At 36.2% G+C, this 18,581-nt stretch overlaps 1 non-coding gene across 1 annotated transcript; it reads left to right on the top strand.

Moving 5' to 3' along the window:
* The first annotated feature begins 3,446 nt into the window (after window positions 1–3,446).
* Window positions 3,447–3,550, top strand: LOC115031891. Its single transcript, XR_003837523.1, has one exon. It is a non-coding gene; the product is annotated as a U6 spliceosomal RNA (small nuclear RNA).
* Window positions 3,551–18,581: the final 15,031 nt, after the last annotated feature.

The raw sequence follows: 18,581 nt of genomic DNA on the forward strand, positions 1-18,581 counted from the left end.
TGCATTTCAAAAGCCATGCAATACCTTAAACTAAATTGAAGAAAGCATCCACTAACAGATTCAAACATGGAAATAATAAAGGTAATAGGATTGTATATATATAAAAAAAACTTGAAAGAACTCCATAATGAGAGTGATCACACTTGCAACTAATAACAAGTAGACACTCATTGACAGACATGCACATTTTAAATAAAGTATGTATAAATGAAACCCAAATGGAAAGTTGCTACACCACAAATAAAATATTCAGTGGAAAAACCTTTACATGGAAGAAACAAATGGTTAAGAAATTAGTGAACTTGAATGAAAAGAAAAGACTCCACATGAATAGGAAAAACCACCTTAAGCAAACAGCTTCATACATACTAATATATCTCTCAATATAGACATAAGGCTAGAATTTAATGAATTAAAGAACATCCTGAGATACTTTCGAGATCCTGTCTTTAAGTCAATAAATAATAAACTAAAATACATAATAAGTATAACATATTTAATGTATAATAATTATAAAGCAGTTTAGTTTTCCTGTCATCAGAAATTCAGAAGAAGGAAAGAAGTTAACTGAAACAATAGTTGAAAAAATGATGACAGTGAACATCACTGATTTCGTAAAATTATAAACTAACAGTAAACAAACTCAAAGAGGGACCTAGCAATTACAATCCTGAAAATATCAACTCTATGACACATTATCACCAACATTCTGAAAGGTATAGATAGGGGAACATTTCTTGGATATAAGAAGAAAATAGCATTTTATAGGATAAAAATAACATATATAAAAGGTAATATGAATTATAATACAGCAACATATTATTCCATATAAAACTATTATTATGGAATTCCACAGGAAAAATAGCCACAAAGGTAGACATTCTCAGATGAGGGAAACTAAGAGAATATATCATCAGCAGACCCAGCCCAAATTTTTAAGAAATATACATATATGATACAGTATTTCAAAAAGAAATTTGAAAAATCAGAGAAAAGAAAAAGCATTGAGAAAGGAAAAATTATCCATAAAAATAAAAATGATATTTTCATCATCTGAACTTCTTTCTTTCTTTCTTTCTTTCTTTCTTTCTTCTTCTTCTTCTTCTTCTTCTTCTTCTTCTTCTTCTTCTTCTTCTTCTTCTTTTTAGTTTTTCTCCTTCTCCTCCTTCTTCTTCTCCTTCTCCTCCTTCTTCTCCTTCTCCTTCTCCTTCTCCTTCTCCTTCTCCTTCTCCTTCTCCTTCTTCTTTCTCCTTCTCCTTCTCCTCCTCCTCCTCCTCCTTCTCCTTTTTAGTTTTTCGAGATAGGGTTTCTCTGTGAATCCCTGGCTGTCCTGGAACTCACACTTTAGACCAGGCTAGCCTCAAACTCAGAAATCCACCTGCCTCTTGTCCTCTGAATTTCTTATGTTGATATTTAAAAGAAATTACCATACTATCTGATGTGCTTCCCAATACTTACATGGAGAATATCTTTAAATATATAATGAAAAATAAGTAGTTTTATACTCAGCAGGCAAAATGATGACTTAAATAGATTAACATGATTTGGGAGTTTGAAATATAATATCTACAGCAACCTAGATGTTGTACAAAGGGGAAGACTTGAAATCACAGACTTCAAAAGTCATTGAAGCAATTAACAGGTTGGCAAAGAACATAAAAACATCATCATCAACAACAAAACAACCAACCAAACAAACAAACAAAAAACCCTAAATGACTAGGGATGCTTCCAATGAAGCACAAAGTTTAGCTTAAGCTCTTAGCTACAAGTGACCACATAGAAAGCAAAGAGTTAAGGTAATCCAGTTAGAAAAGAGATTAGCAAATGGATGGAATTCTAAAACAAGACACAGTACAACCTTATGTGATTTCATAAGATATTGAATCAAAAGTGGTACAAGGTCAAAAAGTTAACATGAATCAAGTGAAGGGAGATATGTCCATTCCAATGTGTGATAAAAAGATTGTCTTTACAGAACAGAAAAACACTAGACTGAGTAGTGATATATATCATTGTTGATAAACTGATCAGTTATTGTAACAGACGTAGTTATCTCTGATTTCAATGAACCAAAGAACACAGTAGTAAAATTTGTGAAGTTAAAACTGATCAAGTTGAGAAGAGAAATGGAAAAAACATACAGTTCTACTTGGGCACCTTAACATTTTTCTGTAATTAGTTGATGAGTAGAAAAAAAATCAGCAAGCATAATATTTAATACTACGATAGTGTCTGGTTTATAGACATGGACCTCTTTATTTAACAAGACTGAATATGTATTATCTTCCACTTTCTACAGCAGAGATACCAATACTGACAGTATGATTAAAAAAAAAAAACAAGCTTGGTAACAGAAAATTCTTCAAGAAATTAAGAATACTTAACAATCAAATAGAATAGAATTAATAACATCAAATACAATAAACTTGGAAATCACTTACAGAAATGTAAAGGAGAAATCTTCAAACATTTGGAAAAGAAACAACAGTCTTTGAATAGTTCATGGTTCAAAGAGGAAGTTTCAGGGCAACATAACACCATCAAACTGAGTGAAAATGAAATACAATAATTCAATATTTATAGGATACAGCTAAAACATTGCTGTCGGGAAAATTTATCATAATAAATATATGCAAACAAAAGAAGAGGTTTAAATGAATAATCAAAGCTCTGTCAAGAGGAATGTAGGAAAAACAACAAAATAACACAAATTTTGCAACATTGGTTCCAGAAAATGTCTTCTCCATTCATCCCACTAAGCTAATATTACTCTGATTTTTTTTCGTTTGTATAAACACAAAATACAAAACTGATTAGGGAGAGGAAGAAAAACATTAACCTGAGAACAATAGCAGAATGTGTATAAATGTAGGAGTTTCTCTTAGGTTTCTCAAAAAAAAAAAAATTCAGATAGAGGGAGTGGGAGAGAGAATGAGAGGGAGAGAGAAGAGGAGAGGGAGAGACAGAGACAGAGAAAGTTTGCAATAGATATTAATTCAAATGATTTCAAGCATCATTTTATGATTTGCCATCTTCCAGCTAGTTGGATAGGAAAGTCAGTAGTCTAGTTCAACCTGAGTTTGCAGATCAGATACCACAATATCACTGAGAACAGAAGAAAAGCAATGTTCTATCACCAAAAGATAATGAATTTTTTCTATTGCTCTTTTTTTTCCTGTTGAAACCTACAACAGATTAGATGATGTTCACAAGCAGTGGAGATGACTATTTTTCTTAGTTTAGTAAGTCTATAGCTAAAGTCATCTGAAAATATTCTCACAGATGCACATAAAATGCTTGTCTCACTGAACACCCCTTAGCCCAAACAAATATACCATCACAGCTATAAATCAACTTATGAGTGTGTGTGTGTATGTGTGTGTGTGTAAAAATATTTCCAAAAATCATTAACCTAATTTTAAATAGACTAAAAGAATTGCACAGAACATTTTGGCAGATCATGTACTAAAATTGGTACAATGTAGAGAAAATTAGTATGGTCTTAAACAGGGATGACACACAAATTCATGATGTTTCCATACTTTTTTACAGATAAATGAATAGAACTGCAAAAAATCTTATTAAATGAGGTAACCCATACCCAGAAAGACAAAGGCCACATGTTCACCCATCAGAGGCTCCTAGCATCTTCAAACAGAAGCACATATCTAGGAGTAAATGTAGAAAATAGGACAGTAAAAACAGACAGTTGCCAAGAAAGAGGCAAGGGAGAGCAACCGAAAAGAGAATAACAGGATACAAGTGCTCTGATTGTTTCACGTTAAAATGGAAAAAAAGGAGCTCTAATTAAGGAGGGGAGATGGATTAAATAGAGAAGTGAACATGGCAAAATAACACTAAGGATGTCTGAAAAACATGATGTTATTATAATTATGTAATAATTATATTATTATTAACTATCAAAAGTAAAAACATAACAACACACGCACATCATCATCATCATCATCTTGACTATGTGCCTTCTAAATGCCAAAGACTACCTAACAGAAGTACCAGACAGGAGAAATCCTCTGTTGGGTTGTTGGGTATGGTGGTCCAATAGACCCCCAACACATTACAGTCTGTTCCTGTTACCCTTGGTTTCCCTGATCCTACCCCCAGAGGTAGACGGTGAAGACACCATGCACTTCAAGTCTAGAAACTAGATGCTCCTCAGCTAGAACTGACCTGAATGGCTTCTTCTGAAGAATAGGTTCATGGTACCGGAAGGTGTCATGTAAGCTTCCAAAGTCAGTGAACAACCTACTCATCTATGCCACCTATGAGCCACAAATACAACTATCATGCCACAATAACCCTAAAGTGTCAATAACGGCAAACATACTTTGGCAGTAATGAACATCTCTCTAATCAGACTTAAGACCCACTCAATGAAAAAAGTTATGTCTGTTATTAGAAAACAAACAAACTACACATGACTAGTGAAGTCATGGGTCTTTGTGGAGACCCAAAAGCTACCATTTTACTATACTAATATAACCCCTAATACAATCTGAATAGTTGTGCTTACACCAGCAGACAAGTAGAGTCCTCATCCTTCAGTAGGAAAACTTCTCTTTGCAACATATGGAAACAAAAACAGAAAAACCACAAACTATTCAAAATGTAGAGTGCTCGCAAAAATTCTGGAAAGCAGCAAAATTATTAAATACAAACACAAACCAAAGGAGAACACATCAGCTACACTGTGATTTATTTGATAATTTTAACATTTTTAGTCACATAATAACTAAAACGAGGATCCTTCTATAATAATTAAAAATCAATGAAATAAATTCCTTTACACATAGATACTAGAAATGTACATACGAGCTGGGCAGTGGTGGCACACGCCTTTAATCCCAGCATTTGGGAGGCAGAGACAGGCAGATTTCTGAATTCGAGGCCAGCCTGGTCTACAAACTGAGTTCCAGGACAGCCAGGCTATACAGAGAAACCCTGTCTCGAAAAACCGAAAAAACAAAAACAAAAACAAAAACAAAAAACAAAAAAAGAGAAATGTACATGTGATCATGACATATATTGGAATGTATAATATTATCCATATGTATTATGAGTTAATAAATACAAAAGTATTGGTAATGATAAAACCATGTTCTGTATTAATATTTAAAACTTTGTTATCTGTCACTATTGTTTCAAAGAGAAAAATATGAAGAACATCAATGTACATATGAAAATGCTTTTAAGAGATAGTATGCATGGTTCACAACTAAGATGCCTAGGCTAACTATTCTAATATACCTAATTAATACACAATTAGTGGTTTTTCAAATAAAATTTATTTGTCCAGAAGACGGTGATTATTGGATGAAATTCATATTATTGTATTCACATTCATATCTCCATTATAAGAGGTTATCCAAATACACTTGTAATTTTTAAAATTTTTTATTGAAATTTTTCTCCTAAAATTGATACTGAATGTTTTTCCCTTCTTCAAATTCTTCCAAGATTTAGCCCAAATTCATGTTCTTTGTCTCTATTCTTTTTCAAAACAAACAAAAATTCAGAAACAAATAAATTCAAAAAGCACAATAACATAAAAATTAAAACAGAACAAACAAAAGACCAGTAAGATAAAAAAAAATGCCAAAATAAAGCAAAATTAAATAAAAAGTCTACAAATATACAAATTGTTAACTCCTGTTGGGCACAGAACCTGAAGTGTGGTTCACATTGCCATTGAATCTACATTGAGAAAAATAATTTTCCGTTGCCAGTATCAACTGTAGACAGTTCTTAATGTTAAAATGTCTTGTCCACTTCCCCCTTTGAGTGTGGGACCAGATTGGCTTAAAGCTATGTATGTCTTGTATATGCTGCTATATCCTCTGTGAGTAACTGTGTATATCAGTTCTGTTTTATGAGGAAGACACTGCTACCTTGGAATCATCTATTACCTCAAGCTATAATAATAATGTCCAGTTTTTCTTCTGTGTGGGTCCCTGAGCCTTGTTGGCAAGGCTATGAAGAACACATCCATTTTAGTACTGAGTTATCCAAAGGCTCTCATGCTCTGCATTACCTGGCTGTGAGTCTCTGCATTAAGTTACACCTCCTGCAAGAATTTGTTTCTCTGATGTGGGTTAAACAAGGTATTGACCTATGACCTATAGCAATATAACATTGGAGCCATCACATTGCTATATTTCTTCAACAGAATGATAGCATGTTTTCCCATGAGACCTGTGAAATATATAGTCTGAGGGTCCTGTCAACCTTAGCAATATAAGATATGGGTTTCATCATATTAATAACATTGGTGCCACTACTGAACAAATATATCTTGCAGGATTGTCACTGTTGAGTGTCACAGGGTTTGTAGCTGGGAGATACTGATAACTACCTTTCTCCTCTGGTGGCATCACTATTAACACTAGTCATTAGAGGTGAAGCTTCTAGTTAGCCACCAGCTCATTTTATTTATTTATTTTTTTTGTATTTGATGACTTATGTGTTATTGTCTTCAGGAGGTCCTTGTTATCAGGTTGTAGAAAACAAATTATAGCCTTGACAGATAGCCTGTGAAGTTTGAGGTGTTTTCAAACTGCCCCATTTGGCCAACTGCTCAACATGTAAGTTAGTCCTGGAACGAGTGATTTTTCTTGGTAAGATATTATGTCTAATTGAGGCATTGTCTCCCATATTACTTGGTTCCATTTAAATTCCTTTTCTATATGTGTATATTTTAGGAAGCTTTTAAAGTAGTTCAGTTTTCATATGGTTTTTAATTGGTTGTTAGGGTTAGCTGTCACTCCCTGTATTTCTTCCTTTACCCTTCTCTACACTCATCCCTATTTAATCTTCCTATTATAGTTTATACTGTCTCTTTATTTCTCTTTCCTTGGGAGATCCTTTCCTCCTATGTTTTTAACCAATCTATAACCTTTGTGGTTATTTAGATTGTAGCAATACATTAGAAGCTTAAAGTTTAAAGCCACAAATATGAAAAACATACAGAACTTGTCCTTTTTTTATTTAGTAAATATTTTTTAAAAATTTTTAATATTTTATTACATATTTTCCTCAATTACATTTCCAATGCTATCCCAAAAGTCCCCCATACCCACCCCCACTTCCCTACCCACCCATTCCCATTCTTTTGGCCCTGGCATTCCCCTATATTGGGGCATATAAAGTTTGCAAGTCCAATGGGCCTCTCTTTCCAGTGATGGCCGACTAGGCCATCTTTCGATACATATGCAGCTAGAGACAAGAGCTCCGGGATACTGGTTAGTTCATCATGTTGTTCCAACTATAGGGTTGCAGATCCCTTTAGCTCCTTGGGTACTTTCTCTAGCTTCTCCATTGGGAGCCCTGTGATACATTCAATAGCTGACTGTGAGCATCAACTTCTGTGTTTGCTAGGCCCCGGCATAGTCTCACAAGAGACAGCTATATTTGAGTCCTTTCAGCAAAATCTTGTTAGTGTATGCAATGGTGTCAGCGTTTGGAAGCTGATTATGGGATGGATCCCTGGATATGGCAGTCTCTAGATGGTCCATCCTTTCATCACAGCTCCAAACTTTGTCTCTGTAACTCCTTCCATGGGTGTTTTGTTCCCAATTCTAAGAAGGGGCATAGTGTCCACACTTTTGTCTTCATTCTTCTTGAGTTTCATGCGTTTAGCAAATTGTATCTTATATCTTGGGTATCCTAAGTTTTGGGCTAATATCCACTTATCAGTGAATACATACTGTGTGAGTTCCTTTGTGATTGTGTTACCTCACTCAGGATGATGCCCTCCAGATCCATCCATTTGCCTAGGAATTTCATAAATTCATTCTTTTTAATAGCTGAGTAGTACTCCATTGTGTAAATGTACCATAATTTCTGTATCCATTCCTCTGTTGAGGGACATCTGGGTTCTTTCCAGCTTCTGGCTATTATAAATAAGGCTGCTATGAACATAGTGGAGCATGTGTCCTTCTTACCGGTTGGGACATCTTCTGGATATATGCCCAGGAGAGGTATTGCTGGATCCTCCGGTAGTACTATGTCCAATTTTCTGAGGAACCGCCAAACTGATTTCCAGAGTGGTTGTACCAGCTTGCAATCTCACCAACAATGGAGGAGTGTTCCTCTTTCTCCACATCCTCGCCAGCATCTGCTGTCACCTGNATTTTTGATCTTAGCCATTCTGACTGGTGTGAGGTGNAATCTCAGGGTTGTTTTGANTTGCATTTCCCTGATGATTAAGGATGTTGAACATTTTTTCAGGTGCTTCTCTGCCATTCGGTATTCCTCAGGTGAGAATTCTTTGTTCAGTTCTGAGCCTCATTTTTTCATGGGGTTATTTGATTTTCTGGAGTCCACAGCTATGCCGGGCCTAACAAACACAGAAGTGGATGCTTACAGTCAGCTATTGGATGGAACACAGGTCCCCAGTGGAGGAGCTAGAGAAAGCACCCAAGGAGCTAAAGGGGTCTGCAACCCTATAGGTGGAACAACAATATGAACTAAGATCTCTTCTTTTTGTGTTTATTTTTCCTCCTTTTTGTTTTAGATGTGTGTTGCTGAGAAAACAATATGAGAGATATCCAGATTTCTGTTGTTGTAGTAGTTGGATAAGTACTTAGTGATATGAACTTGCATCTTAGAATTGTCTTCACTGTGTCCCATAGCTTTGGGTATGTTAATTTTTTTAATTTAATTATATAAAGCAACTGATTTCTGCCTTGACCCATTTTTTTTCTTTCTACATTGAGTGTTTCAGTTTCCTTGAATTTGTATACATTTAAATGTTTGTACTGTTCTTGATCTCCAACTTTAATCCATGTTCGATGCATTGGATACATGGTGTTATTTCAGTTTTTTATATTTGTTCAAGCTTTTTTGGTGTCAAACATGTGGTTAATCTTGGTGAAAGTTTCTTGAAATTCAGAGAATAAGTCATATTGTTTAGTATTAGAGTGAAATATTTGGTAGATGTCTGCTAGGGCCACTTCATTCATAACATTAACTCTAGTATTCCTGTTTTATGTCTTGTCTGAATGACCTAGATGTCTGTGAGAGTGGACTATGTAGGGCACCCACTATGAGTGAGTAAAGGTCAAGATGGGACTTAAGCTATAGTAGTATTTCTTTTCATGGATAAGTGCCCTTTTGGTGCCCTTTTGCTTGTTGCATGAATTTTTAGAATTCATGGACCTTTTGGTGGAATTTTTTTCTGCTAATGAGCATATAGTATCCCTTTCTGTCTTTTATGATTAGTTTTGGTTTGAAATCTATTTTGGCAGTTATTTAAACAGCTCTAACTGCTTTCTCCTTGGGTTCATTTGCTTGGCATATCTTCTTCCATTCTTTTACCCTCAAGTTATATCTATGCTTGATGGTAAAATGCATACTTTTATGGATCAGAAAGCTGGAGGCTGTTTTTCAGTCCAATATGCTGATCTCTGTCTCTTTATTAGATAGTTGGGAATATTAATACTGAGAATTATAAGTGAACACTGTTTACTGATTCTTGTTATTCTGTTCTTATTGTACAGGTTTTACCCGCCTCTTTGGATTTACTAGGCTTGGATTATTTACTTCTTAGGTTTTCTTGTTATAGTTAACTTGTTTAGATTGAAAATTTCCTTCTAGTAATTTCTATAGAGGTCGGTTGGTAGATAGATGTTGCTTAAATTTGCTTTCATCACAGAATCATTTTCTTTCTCCATCGATTATGATTGATAATGCTGTTGGGTATAGTAGTTTGAACTGGTATCTGTGGTGTCTTAGAGTTTATAGAACATCCATGAAGGCTCTTCTGCCATTTAGAGTTTCTGTTGAGAAGGCAGGTATTATTCTAATCAACTGCCTTTATATGTATCCTTATCTTTTTTCACTTGCAGTTTTTACTATTCTCCTTTAGTGCCTGGATTATTATCTGTCATGGGGGACTTTTTTTTTCTGGTTCTGTCTGGTGTTCTTCATGGTTCTAGTACCTAGTACTTTGATAGGCACTAGCTTTTTTACTGAAAAAAATTCTTCAGTGATTTTGTTAGAAATATTTTCAGCTCCTTTGACCAAGGTTTCTTCTCCTTTCTCTGTCCCTATTGTTTGTAGGTATAGGTGTGATCTTTTCAGAGTGTCCCAGATTTCCTGGATGTTTTAAGCCTGAATTTTTTCTATTTAACATTTCCTTTTACTGAGCTATTCATTTTTTACCTTGTCTTCAAGACCTGAAATTCTCTCTCTTACATGTCTTATAATCTGTTGTGAAGGCTTTCCTCTAAGGTTTTGTTTAACATCCTAAGTTTTGTTTCATTTTATTTCAGTTTGGGATTTCCTTAGTGATTCTATTTCAACTTTTATATCTTGAAATGTTTTCATTTTTTATTCAACTATGGTTTTGTTTATTTGGGTTTTTTTTCATGCTCTTCATTAAGACATTTATTTATATCCTGTTTAAGGTCTTTGAACATATCATAATTGCTGTTTTGAAGTCCTTGACTTGTGCCTCAACTAAATTACATTTTGCAGGGCCCTTTGCAATACAGTTACTGGCTTCTAGAGGAGACATTTTATTTTGACTTTTTAATGCTCGTGTTTTGTTCTGGAATCTAGGTATTTGAATGTTTGAAGTACTTCTTGGTGAAGATATCTGATCCTGCCATTGTTGAGTTGGTAATCTATTTAGTGTTGTTTTTGATGATGATGATGATGATGATAATCATGATGGATCCTGGGGCAAGTATAGTGGCTTCAGAGGACATGCTAAAGAGTGCCTCTGTGAGTTTGTGGGTGAAACATTAGAATAAAGATGGACTAGAGAAGAAAATCTAAGATAATCAGTGGGAAAGAGTTAAAGGGACCATGGTTCCACCAAGAGGCAGGATTCACAGAGAGGGAAGGTAGGTAAGAAGGATGGGCTCTTTCAAACATGACTAAAAGTAACTTTGGAGAGACCAGAAAGAGAGACAGTGAAATTGAATTACCTGAGTCCCAAACCTAGTGTGGCCACTGGGGAGTGGGGGAGGGGAGGGTCCCTGGTTACAAGTGTTTCTCTAGATTGGCAGCTGATTCAAATGAATGGAGATGGAGGAGAATGGCAGTCTGAGAGGTTTGATAAAGCATTGAGAGGATTCTGAGTGAGCACCAAAGAGTAAGGTGGAGTCCCCAGGGAATAGGGGAGGGTGGGAGGAGAAGCTCCTGTAGGAATATTGGAAAGGACTAAAAGTATATCTGGAAAGACAGGAATGTTGTAAGTACTACCAAAAAAATTCTCCTTCATTTTAATCTTTTGTTTTCCTTCATGTTTGATTAGCATGTCTTGTATACAGAGATTTTTCAAGCATGAGTTAGAGAAACTCAGATATATTTTTCTTTGTGTGCTACCTCCCTTTTTGGTTCTTGGTCTCTACCTCATCGTTGAGACTACAAAACTTGCCAGTTTTCATTCACAGCTTTGAATGATTTAGAATTCTGTTTTGCATTTCAGTTTTGTCTGAACCCATATGGCAAAGTCAAAACTCCAAACAAATCTGATAAATCCCATCTTGTGCTAGCCATTCCCTGTGGCTCAGCAAAGCTCTGTGAGCTTCTGTACCACTTAATTCTTCCTCGTTCCATGGCCATCTGTATCGGCAACTTCAGACTTGGATGGGTCTCACAATTGACTCTGACACACAAATGGCAAGAGTTCAGCATTTTTTTCTATTGCAGTGAATCTAGAGACCCAGAATATGCAAAATATACCGAAAACAGTCCTCAACAATAGAGAAGCATCATACTTCAGCATAGGCATGCTCAACTATGGAAGACCATGCTTGAACTCTGTGGGTTTAGAGTTCGTGAACTGTAACCTACTAGCATGAGTCCACAACCAGTAGTCAATATTACTTAGTGTGAAGTATGTTAACCTCTCCAAACAACTCTAGGAACTAAACACTGTTATCATCGGCACCAACATTTTCACTGTAGTCCCTTTCTTTTGCAAAGTTCTGACCACTCAGTAGTTAATTATTCCTTATCATGGGCACAATACAAGTTGGCATTTATAAAAAGCAGAGGCAGAAAACATGTAGGTAGAGCCAATTTTATGTTTGAGTTGGTTCTTGATGAATGAGTGGGATCTGAACAGGCAGAACATGATGGAAAGAACATTTTGTTTTAAGAGATCATTTTGTCTAAAAACCCAAAGGAACTTATAAATGAATGATTTATTTAGACAGCAATGTGGTAAAATGTCTGGCTGAACAACAGGATAAAAGGCCTTAGCCACTGGGGATTCATTTCCTTTATTGCCATTCCTGGGAAGTTTTGGAAAAATGAACAAATCACAGTTTTCTTTCTTTGATAGTTCAACAAACCATATGAGGGGCAAAATGATTGGAGGAGACACTGTTGAAGTAAGGCAAACTGAAGAGGTTGGAGGTGCCCCTGTAAAGATAGTCTGCATGATCCCAAGGTTTTGCTCTAATTCCTCTCAAACACAAGTCCCAACCCATGACTAACTCACCCATCTTTCAACAAGGCCCCACTTGTGCAATTGCCTCTTTAGACCGTGTGTGTGTGTGTGTGTGTGTGTGTGTGTGTGTGGTGGATTTTCTGCCTTAGGGGAGTGCCATACTGGAGATCCATTTTGATTTTTGGAAAAAGAGATTTATGATAAATGAAAGGTTAGCTTTAGATATTTAAGTTTGAATGACGCTGCAAGACAAAACATTCTAGACTAGATTCTCTCCATGACAGAACTGACTTGTGAAATGGCAGGATTCTGTGGCAGCAGTGTGCAAGACACAGTAAAGAGGCATCAGAGAGAGGACACCAGGCAGGCCTTCACAGAGTAATTGGTTGAGGGTGAACATGAGCTTCAAGCTCATTAATATGCTTTGCTCTCTATTAGGCTTTATGGCCTGTGGCTCATTAATTCCCTGTTGCTATAGCCTCAGGCTGTGTTTCTTTCTCACTGGGTTCATGGGGTAAGGATTTTCCTCTCTCTTAAAACCATATCAAGCCTCCAGCCCCACTGGCCTGTGCAGCATTTTGCAAATTTCTTTTATAGCTCCTATGACCCTTGAGTCCAGTTTCAGTTTTAAATGTTAACGTTAAAGCTGAGAAGAACATAATTAAGTATGATTAGACCTGGCTTAGTTATTCACAACTACTTCTGAGACTTTCAACAACCAAGATGTAGCTTTCTTTTTGTTATATCTCTGACTTTATTTCTCTAGAGGATTAGGATTTGCTTATAAGTAAATGGTTTTTGGTGGGAAAGAATAGACTAGTCCAAGGCAAAAATCATACACATTTTTTTATTATTACTCTAACTTCTAAATTGAAATTCTTTGTGAAATGCTTACATGTCCCCTTTATATAATCATGTAAAGAATAAGTAAAAAATACAAAGTAGATGGAATCAAGGAGATGAAAAGTGAGACTGAAGATGAGTTTGACAGGCAGACCGATGAGAGGAACATGAAAACCTGTTGTTGCTTCTCTGATGAGCTTTGAATTAGTCTCACAACTTCCTTAAAAATTTGACAGTATTTTATTTGGGGGGTGGGGAGGGTAGTACATATGCCGCAATACACATATGAAAATCAGAGGTCAATTGGCAGGAATCGTTTTTCTAAAATGTGGAACCCAGGAATTGAACTCAGATTTTTGGCTTAGCTGAAAGTGCATTTACCCTCTGAACAATCTCTGTTCTAGCTATTTTGTCTATCTATATAATCTCAGAATAGGTTTTAAAGCATATTCTTAATTTCAGTGAGGTTGATCTCCCTAGAATCTTACAGGCATGGTTAAGGCCAGGCACATATCTGTTAGACTATGCAATCCTAGGTCAAGTTCCTTTGCATTATTTCCCATACACCATAAATTGTATGTAAAAACGAGTCACTGAGAAAAATGAACTAATAATGACTCAACAATAAAACATAATTCACTTATGTTAGGTGACAATACAAAGATTATTAACTTAGACATTATAATGTTTCATAACTTTTTAATTTATCAATTGTAGCTTCCTTTTAGTCAAGGAAATACCTAGTGACTTTGGACTTGAAAGTTAAGTGCAAGCTGTTTTCAGAAGGGCAAACAAGGTGGCAAAGACTATGATTTCTGAGCCTGGTGGTTATCAAGTATTAGGAGATGCGGAAGTGGCTGGCAGGTGAGTGGAGCACAAACACTACAGACAAATATGACAAGAACCTTGCAAATGGCTCTTCCAGCATACGGAACATGTCATTTGGATCCCATCCAAGGGCAGCTTGAAAATGTGTCTCGTTCCTTGCATTCTCTGCTGAGCCTTTTCAGCCTGCTTGCCTCAGAACCTCAGTTACTTACCACAGGTGTGTCAGTAATTATGATAGATTGTAAACATTTACACTGTATAATGGTCCTCAATTTCTTCCACCTGTGACCTGGTACCTGTGTACTGAACAGACATGTAAAACAAGAAGTAGAATCTGCTAACATATAGGGCCGGAGAGTTTCTTCCTCTTGTCTGAGATGGCATTTGTGGGAAATTAATGTTTGTCTAGAGACTTTTACTTCCTGTCAGTTTTTCTAATTGCTTCACTTAAGCGCATCTTTTAACCTTAAAATATTAACAATTTTAAACCTCTCTAAATGACACTCATGCCTCACTGTCATCTTAAACCAAGTTAAGATAAATGTACATTTATTTTCAAAACGGTCCAGATCTTATTGTATCAATAATTAGACCATGATAAAATGAGTCCCATCAGTGAGTATTAATGTTGCACAAGCTGACTGTCTATGCTAAATGGTCATATATGTCTGTGTCTTGTAAGCTCTTGACTCCATTTCATAATAATAAAAATAATAAAATCTTCCTCATTATGTTTCAAGGTGTTTTTGTATGGTCATCAATGTTGCCACATTAAGTGTCAATCCCCATATTATCTCTTTTTAATGGACACCAATTATATTTTGTCTTTTGAAGCCTGGTATTATGAATGAGCCTATTTTGGTCTTAAATTTGAAAATAGCAGAGGAAGAACCAGATATTCGTGCCTGCGCATCTGAAGTTCTGGGATTAGAAAATACGTAGTTTACAAGTTATGATACTGGGTCTCAAACTTAAAACTTTTGTGCACACTACTCAAGCACTCCACCAACTGAGCTATATCTCTAAGCCCCAAATTTTCTAAAACTGTGCTGTCTACAAAGCAATGACATTGGTGACACTCAGCACCCCAGCATGGACCCAGTACCTAATACACCTTGGAAATTCTTGGAGAAAATTATCCTCAATAAAGAAGTTTATCTTCCTCTGCACTTGCTTCTGAGGTAGTTATTATTAACACAGGTAAGAATAACAATTCAAAATTTTGCAGAGAGTTAACAATGCAATGTTCACAGATAAGACACACAAGCAACTACAAGAAACAACAAAATATTCTTCGCAAGACAATGTATGAGAGCAGCTGTCACATGCGTAAATGAACTAAAATGGATATTTCTAAACAAAAGAACTCAAAACCCACACAGGAAACTCCCTAGACATAAGAAATTTGCATCTAAAGCAAAATAATTGGAAATTTTTTTTAATCATCATCCTTATCTTTAATTCTGTGCTGTTTATGCTATCATTCCATTTAATTCAACCAGAAAGAGAGACGGAAGCCATAGATATGAAAGAAAGATGAGGGGCACAGCATGATGGAACACTCACCAGGTGCTGAGGATGCTCTTGCAGAATTTCAGAGACTAAGACAAGGAGTGGTTAGGGTACCAACAAGGGTAACTGTTGGCATGTCCTTGCAGGTAACACAGACCTCTAAAAAAGAGATCATTAAGTAGTGGGTTATGGCATTCATATCCTAGATTGTGAGATGTTAAGGCAGCTAGCCAATCAAAGAGATGAACTCAGAACCCAGCCTAATGATGAATCATAGAAGCCAAGGTGGAACTATTCTATGTGATAATTTAGGATGAACCTCAATATGCCTGAAAAAGATGAATTTTGTGGGAAATTCCAGCCCCTTGAAGTTTTCAGCTCTGGTTGTCCAATCTCCAGCTCATTAAAGTAATTGCTCAGCGGTTAAGAGCACTGACTGCTCATCCAGAAGTCCTAAGTTAAAATCCCAGGAACCACATGGTGGCTCACAGCTATCTGTAATAGGATCTGATGACCTCTTCTGGTGTGTCTGAAGACAGCTACAGTGTACTCATAAAAAATAATAATAACCTTTTTAAAACTTAAAAAAAAAACCATAATTGGTACCACAATTAAGTCTTTTATTCTTATCCTAAATGTTGATTATTTACTCTCTTGCCCTTTCCACCCTTTGCAATTGTTACCAGGAATGACTCAGTTTGCTCTTTGACTTTTTCCCACAGTACTTCTGGTTGATTCTCCACTCTCACCACTTTGTTGGCGGATCTCACTGAAGAATTTCTCCACGGTTGTAGTTGTTCCTTTGAGCTAGGTATGGTGACACATAAAGAGCAGATGAAGAAAAGGGCAAGTTCAAAGGCAGTGTGAGATACATAGCTATGTTATGACTCCAAATGAGTGGACAGACAGACAGATAGGTCAATAGAGATAGATAGATAGATCCTTTGTCACCTAAAAATTAGTTACTAAAGTGGTCTGGGCTAAACCATGCTCAGAGTAGACACATAGACAAGCTAGCTATCTAAGTCACCTAGTATACTGAATGCATACAAGCCACTGGGAAACCCCCATCAATTATTTGGTTCATTGGGCTTCTAAGTATCAGAGCCTGAAGGAAGAACTTCAGTTGTTTTAAGTTCTTATGTGTCAATTAAACTATCCTTCCATTTTGCAGTTGGTAACACTTAGAAAACCTGTGACTGAACACCACATCTTTACTTTGTTCTGTAAATAAAAGCCAAAATGCCTGGGGAAAGAGGAGCAGTGAGCTTCTGGAAATGGAAATGTTTGTGTTAAGAAAAATGTACAGCCTGCCGACCATAGCAGTCCTTTTTCTCACCGCCCCACTCCAGAGCCAGCCTGGTCTTGTGCTGCTCTTGTATTATAAATTGTCATAGCACTGGATGCAGACTGACTCTACAGGCAATCCATTCACCAAGGTTAGCATAAGCTGCTGCTTAATCAGGGTGAAATAATCAGACATTCGAGGATTTCAAAATAAAGACAGCTGCTTCAATTGCATTCTTTGATATCTCTACAAATTTCACAACTAACTGGAAAACACACCCAATTACAAGCTAAGTAAGGAAATTTCTCCCATCAATATGGATATAATGAAAAATTTCAAGCCAAGAATGTCATATGTCCTTTCAGTTTCCTGCCTGTAAATACCAGGACAACACTGGCTGTATCAAAGCATATCCTAATGCAGTAGAAACTTTCTCTACATAAACCTTTTGCATATGTGTAAACTTAAATATAGAATCAATTCACAGACAATTACTTAAAAGGGTCTCACCCTAATCAAGATATATACTTGAATATATATCTCCTACATATTTGGCCTGAGGCTATAAATTAAATAAATGTTCATTTGTGACTTTTCTATAGACTTTTCAGTATTGTATATAAACAGATATATACATCACATATAATTAAAGATGCAATTAAAGAATAGTTGTCACACATAAAATTTATAGGTTTTTTACATGAAAGTGAATTTAATTCCTTCTAATTGTTTTTGAAAGACCTTGATATTTTATAGTGAAGTACTTTCGAGCTCTATAATAAATTGCCTATATTACTGTCAGAGTTATTATCTACCCAATATGATACTTTTGTCTCAAAAATGTTCTATAACCTCTATTTCCCTCAGACCAAATCACAAATTCCAAAATCCTCCATGTTCTGTCTTTTGTTCATGTATTTTCTGACTATATCACTTAATAGTATGGACTGCTAACAAAGCCTGAACTACAAGATTATCCTTGATCTTAGTTCAGAGCCTTCAGTGCTGCCTCTCTTCTGCCTTAGCACCTCTCCAACCACTCACTTCCTCCTGGTTTCCTGGGATGCAGCCATCCCCAAGTCCACGTGAAGTGGCTCATCTGAAGCTTTCAGTGTGACTTTGTACTTCCTTCAAACACCTAGCAACGCTACACTGTGAGACAAGATCTTGTTGGGTTCTCTGCCTGAAGGAGAATGAGAGAGAAGAGACCAATTATTCCAAACTGACTCATTTAGTGATTTACCTAATGCATTGCTTGTACTGTGCATTTGCCAAGTGTGACTTCCCTTGCTACCTAGAAAGGAATGGCCTGAGACAATGGTTCTTTGTCCTAACAACCTGCAAATTTTTGCTTGCCTTGCCATGTGGTTTTAGTGTATAAAACGAGAATACAAAATGAACCCAAGCTTGGTGATTTTCAGAAGCTCCGCTAGCTCCATGGTGACATGTTCTTCTCTTTCCATTCTCATTGGTATCTGAGTGCTTATTTCTGAAAGGAAGACACCTATGTGATTGTCACTTATAATGTTGCTTTAATTAGAGATTCTATCACTGTGAAACACATCGTGACCTAAAACAACTTGAAGAGGAAAGGGGTTTATTTTTCCACATCACCAATATGTTGGGAAATCAGAGAAGAAACTAAAGGCAGAGACCAGGAGGCAGGAACTGAAGCAGTTGTGCTGC

This window comes from Mus caroli, chromosome 8 (assembly GCF_900094665.2).
Source record: "Mus caroli chromosome 8, CAROLI_EIJ_v1.1, whole genome shotgun sequence".
Lineage (NCBI taxonomy): Eukaryota > Metazoa > Chordata > Mammalia > Rodentia > Muridae > Mus > Mus caroli.